General features: G+C 46.2%; 2 long non-coding RNA genes across 2 annotated transcripts; both read right to left on the reverse strand.

Moving 5' to 3' along the window:
• Positions 1–712: 712 nt before the first annotated feature.
• LOC106811595 lies at positions 713–1,848 on the reverse strand. The gene is made up of 3 exons (XR_001394159.1): positions 1,771–1,848; positions 1,520–1,626; positions 713–739 (listed from the first exon to the last, which is right to left on the reverse strand). It is a non-coding gene; the product is annotated as an uncharacterized LOC106811595 (long non-coding RNA).
• Positions 1,849–2,569: 721 nt separating this feature from the next.
• On the reverse strand, positions 2,570–5,556 carry LOC106811596. Its single transcript, XR_001394160.1, has 2 exons — positions 5,522–5,556; positions 2,570–3,557 (listed from the first exon to the last, which is right to left on the reverse strand). It is a non-coding gene; the product is annotated as an uncharacterized LOC106811596 (long non-coding RNA).
• Between the last annotated feature and the right edge of the window lie 2,284 nt (positions 5,557–7,840).

Raw genomic sequence — 7,840 nt, forward strand, 5'->3', positions numbered from 1 at the left:
GTAACTACCAATCCATTACAAGGTTCGGTCACTTGAGATGTAGACAAGAAGTGAGAAAGGGGTCCTAGTTCACGTACTCGCTGTCATGTGCTGGCGTACATGCGGTCTTGTGCAGCGGCTTTAATCACCTCATCTGATTCGCTACCTCGCTGTTATACTAGTTCATAACTTTCTCCTTAACAATTGCTCGCTCACTGACCCGTGTTTTCATTCGACACTAGCTCTTAATCCTTAACAATCACTCGTTCGCTAACCCGTGCTTTTGTTCACCACTAGTTCTTAATTCCTTACGGTCGCTCGCTCGCTCGCTAACTCGACGCGTTCTCGCGTTTGTTTGTGCGTTCGGCGCACACGCAGATCTGCCACAACAAGCACGCTGAGGTGAACGTGGCGAAGATCCGTGAGCTGGTCGACGGCTACATGCGCAAGCTGAAGCACGCCAAGAAGACCGAGATGAAACGCGTGCTCAACATGGCGACTGAGGCGCCGCCCGCCGCCGCCGCCGCTGCCACCGTGTCGTCGTCGGCCGCCGGGAGACATGTCGGCAGGCAGCATGGCCGCATGGGGAGGTGACCGACTCGTAGCGTCATGACGTGCCAACGCGACGACATGCAACGTCGTGGTCTGTCGACGCAATGACATGTAATGTCACGACGTGCCAATGTGACGACGCAATGACATGTAATGTCGCGACGTGCCAACGCGACGACATGAGCGTCTGCTGCTGCTGCTGGTTCGTCTGCAGCCGTGACGTCAGCACGGACGAGCGTCAGGACGTGAAATATGTACGTCAAACATTACGTAACTAAGAACGACGGCTCATGATTTAATCCGATCGCAATATGTGATTGACGTCAATTTGTCGCCACGAAAGATGTGCAATAACGATAAGAGAGCCACAACTGGCATGTGAGCCTAATTGACCGTGCATGCGTCGGCGTGTCTGCATGTCCTTGTTTGAGTGTCTTTGTGCCATTTTGTGCGTGAGAGATAATCTCTTCGTCTAACAGCATGTAAATGAAAACATAACGGGAATTTTGTTTTCAGCCGATCTAACATCTAACACATCTAGTATCTAACACAGAAGACATGTTTATAAAGGATACAAATATTGTGTTATACGAATATATACACGACGTACGTGTGTAGCAGAACGAATGCATGTCATAAAGGAGTATGTTATTGCAGGCATGTCTACATATATATGACGGGCACGAAATAGGGAAAGTATATACAAAGTATGTAATAGTGAAGGTATATCATAAGAAAGGCGGTATGATGATAAGGTATGAAATAAATGAGTCTTGGAGCAAAATCTACGATTCCAACATCTGTCTAGTGCGTATATCTATCGCTACGTTACTAATGCATTTATCCGCCGCTAGAGGTGTGATACTAGTGCTTTTGTCTACTGCTATGTGTATGTTACTAGTGCATTTACATGTCGCTAGGCGTATGTAAGCAGTGTATATATATATATATCTGTTGCTGGTCACGCCGCGGTGGTGCTGTAACTAACCGCCTCTAGCTCCTGGTTGCGCACGCGATATCTCTCCCTCTGACTTGTCACGATGGGCAGCAAGGACCCAGAAAACTCCGCGTCTGCCGATGATGGCGCCACCGTCGCTGCAGTAAACGTACCGTCAGTATTCAGTCATTGTGGCACGTTGCCAAGAAATTAGCGCTTCCAGCCTTAACTCTATATGTCGTTCCCTGCCCACACAAGCCTGACATTTCTGCTGTCTGTGATTATCGTTCTGTCGGTCTCACCTGATTTAACTTGAGGTGCCATCAAGGCACTCTTTTGTAGAATCTCTGCTGGCAGAGCCGTTGAAGATGGCTCCCCCTATATTGGATAAAAACAGATGTAAGTTATGGACACAACGCTGCTACTGCCATTAACAGCTACATGGAATAGTTAACTCTACTTCCAGCAATGTCAGTAATGCATGACTAGGGCCTTCAACAGGAGGAATACGTTGTCGCGGTTATCACTATTAAAAATAATCACAGGATCATTTACCGCAAACATCAATACTGAATGTGACAGTTTTTGAAGCGTTTGTCCCGAGACGAGTGGAAATGGAATGTTATTATTATTATTATCTTTATTATTATGTACTGAAATCAAGCATATTTTGATGACCGCAATAAAACGTCATTGTACTCTGAACGGGAGACGAGTCTTTTGCGCATAAGTATCATAAAAAATCGTTGACTGCGCGCTCGCTCGATGAGCCGCTAATGATGATGGCATCGTAGCTGCGACTCCCGAGGGCCGACTCGTCTGCTGCCGCACGCACAATGCGGCCGCCGTTAATGCCGCATGCACGCACGCGCGCGCGATTTCTTTTCGCACGCTAACTTTTACTGCACTGGCGCACGATTCGGAGCTATACGGGACGCGTGCATATATGGCGCTATTAGCGGTGAACGGCCAGCGGCCCGCTATACGACCGTGCGAGGAAGGCGTGCTGCTTGCATGATAGGTTATATAATGTGCGCGTTCTGAGAGACTTGATTGCGTTGACATCGAAAGCAAATCACACGGACAGACAAACAGGCGAAGTTCAATTTGTGGTTCACGTGTATTTATTAGTGCACTTGGTCAGTTAATTCACACAGACACACACACACACGCGCATGCATACAACAGTAGCGGCGGATTTTCGACTTTATAGCATTCCAGTGTTTGCAGAACATATAGGAGCCCGTCGTCTATACACAACCTGACGGCGTTTTAACGGTTATTATACGTTGTTATTTAAGTTATAATATCAAATATAATCCTTCAAAGAGTGCAAGTAAAGTAAGTAATAGACGCGAATACCAGAATAACAATGCCAATCACTTATTCCACCAATACAACATGTAATGAAACGCCTGCGACCTAAATATGGTACGATATCTTTATATGGTTTGACAATTATATGCCCATATTTTAATAATTCCATTCTCACTACGAGAAATGCGTGTTACATGACGCAGGGTGGCCTCTGCTGACGTGACATGTTTGGCGCACCGTCAGCAAGCATCATAAAGCAGTAACCCCATCTACCGGCAAGTGCCTCACCTATATACCCTCCCAGTCTACCATGTCTCTGCTCTTTCACCCACCTTCTCCATCTACCATAGAGTGTCTCTGCTCTCCCAACCACAGTCCCTATCTGTCACTAGGTCTTCTCTTCCACTCACCCTTCCAATCTGTCACTAAATCTTCTCTTCCACCCACCCTTCCAATCTGTCACTAAATCTTCTCTTCCACGCACCCTTCCAATCTGTCACTAAATCTTCTCTTCCAAGCACCCTTCCAATCTGTCACTAAATCTTCTCTTCCAAGCACCCTTCCAATCTGTCACTAAATCTTCTCTTCCACGCCCACCCTCCCAATCTGCTCACTAAAATCTTACTACTATCCACGCACGCTCCAATCGTCACTAAATCCTTCTCTCCCACGCACCCTCCCAGTCTATGGCTAGTTCTCTGCTCTCAGCCACCCTCTGTGCGATCAGGGCGCGTGTGGTGCTCCGTGGGCGCTGGCCATGTGCTCGTCGTATCTAGCAAAACAATACACACAGTCGGTAATCCATCACCCATACACGGGTCACTGATGTACGGATGGAGAAGCGGACACATTGAAGAGCACACCGAGGTAAAGGACAGGAACATATGTATGACTACTATTCCCAATAGCAGGTGCCCACACACCGTTGACTACAATAGGTGGGAGTGACAGTAAGGCAGAGGAAGGGTGAATGTAAGGCAGGGGGTTGATGTAAGGCAGAGGAAGGGTGAATGTAAGGCAGGGGGTTGATGTAAGGCAGAGGAAGGGGTTTGTGTGAATTGTCAACGGCAGTGGTATGATGTAAGGCAGAGCGAAGGCTGTGTGTGGTGAACTGTAAGGCATGGAGGTTCGATGTAACGCCAGAGGAAAGGTGAAGTAAGGCAGTGGTGGTTGATGTAAGGCTAGCAGGGCCCAATGTGTTAACGGCAGAGGTTGGCCCCAATGGGTAATGCCGAGTCTGGGATAAGCGGCAAGGTAAGGCAGTCTGGGAGAGACAATGGTAGTGTAGTGTGTGTGTGTTTGACCTCGCAGTGGCCGCGAGCTAGGCCAATTGTAAACGGCCTAGGGAGACCAATCGGTGATTTTTCACTCAAAGCTAAATGTTCGTCGGGTCAAAAGTGCTCGGAGGAGGACCACATATGTAACGGCAAGTTCGAGTGGAGGGCCAACTGTAAATGGCAGTGGAGGGAGGCAATGTAAGTGGCCGAGGGGAGAAGCGCAAATGTGTAACACGCAGCAGTGGGAAGGGCAATGTTAAAATACGCAGTTGTGAGCGAGCGGCAATGATTAGAACCAGTAGGGAGAGGCAATGTAAGTTGGGAGGGGAGAGGCAATGTTTAAGGGCCAATGTAAGGCAGTGCGAGAGTTGGCAATTAAGGGCAGTGGGAGACAATGTTATGGGCAATGTAAGGCAGCTGCCGAGAGGCAATGTAAAAGGCAAGTGCGGACTAGAAAGACCATGTAAGGCAGTTGGAGACTGGCAGATGTAAGCAGTGAGGAGGCCCAATGTAGGGCCAGTGGAGAGGCAAGGTAAGGCAAGTGGAATGCGGCAAGTGCCTACATAAGGCGGCAGTGGGAGATTGGCCCAATGGATACGGCAGCTGGCGAGAAGGCAATGTTAAGGCAGTGCGGCAGAGGCACTGAATGTAAGGCAGTCGGGGAGACGGCATGTAGCAGTGGGAGAGGCAATGTAAGGGCACCCAGTGAGAGCAACTGTAAAGCAGCTGGGAGACGCGGCAAGCTAAGGCAGATGGACAGCCTGGGCCAATGTAACGTGCAGTGGAGATCACGGGCAATCGTAACAGGCAGTGGCCGAGAGGCCAATTGTAAGGCCTGAGGCGAGAGGCAAGCTAAGCACTTAGTGAGGCAGAGGCAATGTTTGAACGGTCAGTGGCGAGAGGCCAAGATAAGCGCGCGGGGGGGGGCGGGGGGCCGGGGGGCCCAGCTGGGAGGGGCCCCAATCTAAGGCAGTGCGGAGAGGCCCCAATGCTTAAGGCCAGCGGCTGGTGGAGAGGCCCAATGTACACGGCCAGTGGGAGACCTGAGACGGCAATGGTAAAAGGGCAGTGGGAAGGCAATGTAATGGCATGCGGAGAGGGCAATGTAAGCTCGAGTGGAAGAGCAATGTAAGCGAAGTGGCAGAGCAATTTGAGCGGCAGTAGAATGGAGAGGCCAATGTAAGGCAGTGGGGAGACGGCAATGTGAAGGCAGTGGCGAGCAGGCAATGTAAGGCAGTGGGAGACGGCCAATGTAATGGCAGTGGGAGAGGCAATGTAAGGCCAGTGGAGAGCAATGTAAGGCAAATGTAAGGCAGTGGGAGAGAACAATGTAAGGCATGGAGAGAGGCCAATGTAAGCAGTGGGAGGTCCTGATCTAAGCAGTGAGTGGAGGGTGCGCGTGTGTAGCTGCGGTAGTGGGACGGGCGAACGTAAGGCCCAATGGTATGCATCAACCTACTTTGTTGCCAGTTCCAGATAGCGTCGCGTCTGCAAGACTCCGTGTCGAAACAAGCTTGTACAGCAACCTACCATGAGAAGGACAGGCAGGCATGCGCAAGAAGAGTTTCATATTACAGATGAAGCGTTTCGAGCCTTTCCTTTCGCAGCGATATCACCCAATAACATAGATATTCGATGACTTCTCGCGTAAAAATTGCTCGATAGAGGCTCAAGTATTTCGATCCTGCATAACCTGTATAGATGTCTGCCTTTAACCCTGATGTTTATGTTTTGCAACACCAAACGCACAAACACTAGGCCTGTTGAGGCACCGCGTGAGTTAAACGATTTTCTACTGTCTGGTTTAACAAAATACTCAATAATAGAATATATTTTATATTAGTGTTTATATGATAATTAATATATATATATTATACAGATTATATATTTATATTATAAACATAAGGTATATACTAGTATTATATATATATATATATATAACCATAATATATTATATATGTAATATATACCGTGATACTTAATATAATATACATTATATATTATAATATATATAGTATATAGTATATATAGAATAGTATATATTATTAATATAACTACTAACCATTAATATTATATAATACAACTATATATATATATAATATATTATACATATATTAAATTGTATCATATTAATATATTATCAAGAGTAGATAATAGAATCTACTCCTCCTTTATACATTACTCTTGATACTTATATATTTTATAATAATTTTATAGATTTATAGATTTTATAAATTAAATGAAATTAACATAACAGGTTAGAAAATTAATTGCATAATACAGCCCAGGCATGCAACAGCAAGCCTCCGCAAATTGTTCACACTCTATTTCGTCTCGTTTTTGGATTTTCATTATTGGTTTAAAAATTGGACCTGGCGCTTTAGCCATGGTTGACCGGTTGTTTGCGTCATTTTTTTTGCGTTAGAAATGTGTATGAGCGGCCTACTTTGTAGAAAAATTAGCGTCAGAAAGCTGGCCTAAAAGTTATCGAGCGGAGCATTAGAGGCCATTGGAATCTTCGTACTTATTATAACATGTAAATAAAGTCGTATGTTGTGTATGCCGACGAAAACAGTGAGTACTCTATTTAAATATAATTATCTGTTCGTTATCTGCTTATTCCGAAACCCTATCTTAACTGTGTAAGGAGCGAGCCTATATATATGCCAATACATGTTTCTAACTTGTTATTCATGTGTTTTTTAAATTGATGAATGGTGGCTATATAGGACGCCGGCTAGCTTACCATGAATACGAGCATGTGGTAACATATAATGGTTGTTAGAAGAATGTTATAGTCCCTACGCCATCTTGTACTGCCGCCCTAGTATGAAATCGGCCCTGCACAAAGAGTAACTATGTGAAGGCCTTCCGCGCTTGATCGCACCACCCCACGCCCGCCGAAGAGTCGTAGAAAACACCGCTCCGCCAGCGCAAAGCTGTTAGAACCAAACGTCCCTGATCGCTGAGTGCGTGAACCGACACACGCAGAGAACGGTGCTGTGCAAACAACGACTCCATGCGACACCGCTGTGAGCAACACTCATGGAACGTCGCTGAGCAACACTCACTGCGAACCGTCGAAGTTGAAGCAGACACTCATGGAAACGTTGTGCACCCAACACTCACGGAACCGTGTGAACAACACTCGATGGAGACGTAAGCTGTCCAGCAACACTCATGGAACGTGCTGAACAACACGCTGAAGCGTGTTCGAACAAAAAACAGTAAGCCCATATGATATCCCCAGTAAATGAACCAATTTTGCCTGGCCGTATCGCCGTAGACGTAGTCGGTAGGACTCAGGTTCATTAAATACTCGCTTTCAGAGCTCCCGAAGTTTCAGATTACGGCGATCGAATCTCAGCCTAGGCGCAAACAAAATTTTTCCCCTTAACTTTTCGACCTTTAGTATGTACTTACTGCCACTTTCAGCGTAATTCAAAATTAATTTGTTTGTTTTTTACTACATCATATTTAAAAAAATTAAAAAGGTTAAAAATGGGAAACAAAATTTCTTTACTATTTTTTTACAATAATTATTATTATTATCTTCATGTATTTTATCTTGTATATTATTTTTTATTATTTGGATGGATGTGATGGGAGGGATGGGCGGTCGCATGCGATGGGATCGGATCGGATCCATGGAGCATAGATGGCCATGGGACTTGGATGCGGATAGCAAGAGGATGGCATCGGGATGGTGATGGGATGGAATCGGCGATGGAGATGCATGCATGCATGCATGCCATGATGCACTGGATGCATGGCATGC

The sequence above is a fragment of the Priapulus caudatus genome, unplaced genomic scaffold (genome assembly GCF_000485595.1).
Source record: "Priapulus caudatus unplaced genomic scaffold, Priapulus_caudatus-5.0.1 Scaffold554, whole genome shotgun sequence".
Classification (NCBI taxonomy): domain Eukaryota; kingdom Metazoa; phylum Priapulida; class Priapulimorpha; order Priapulimorphida; family Priapulidae; genus Priapulus; species Priapulus caudatus.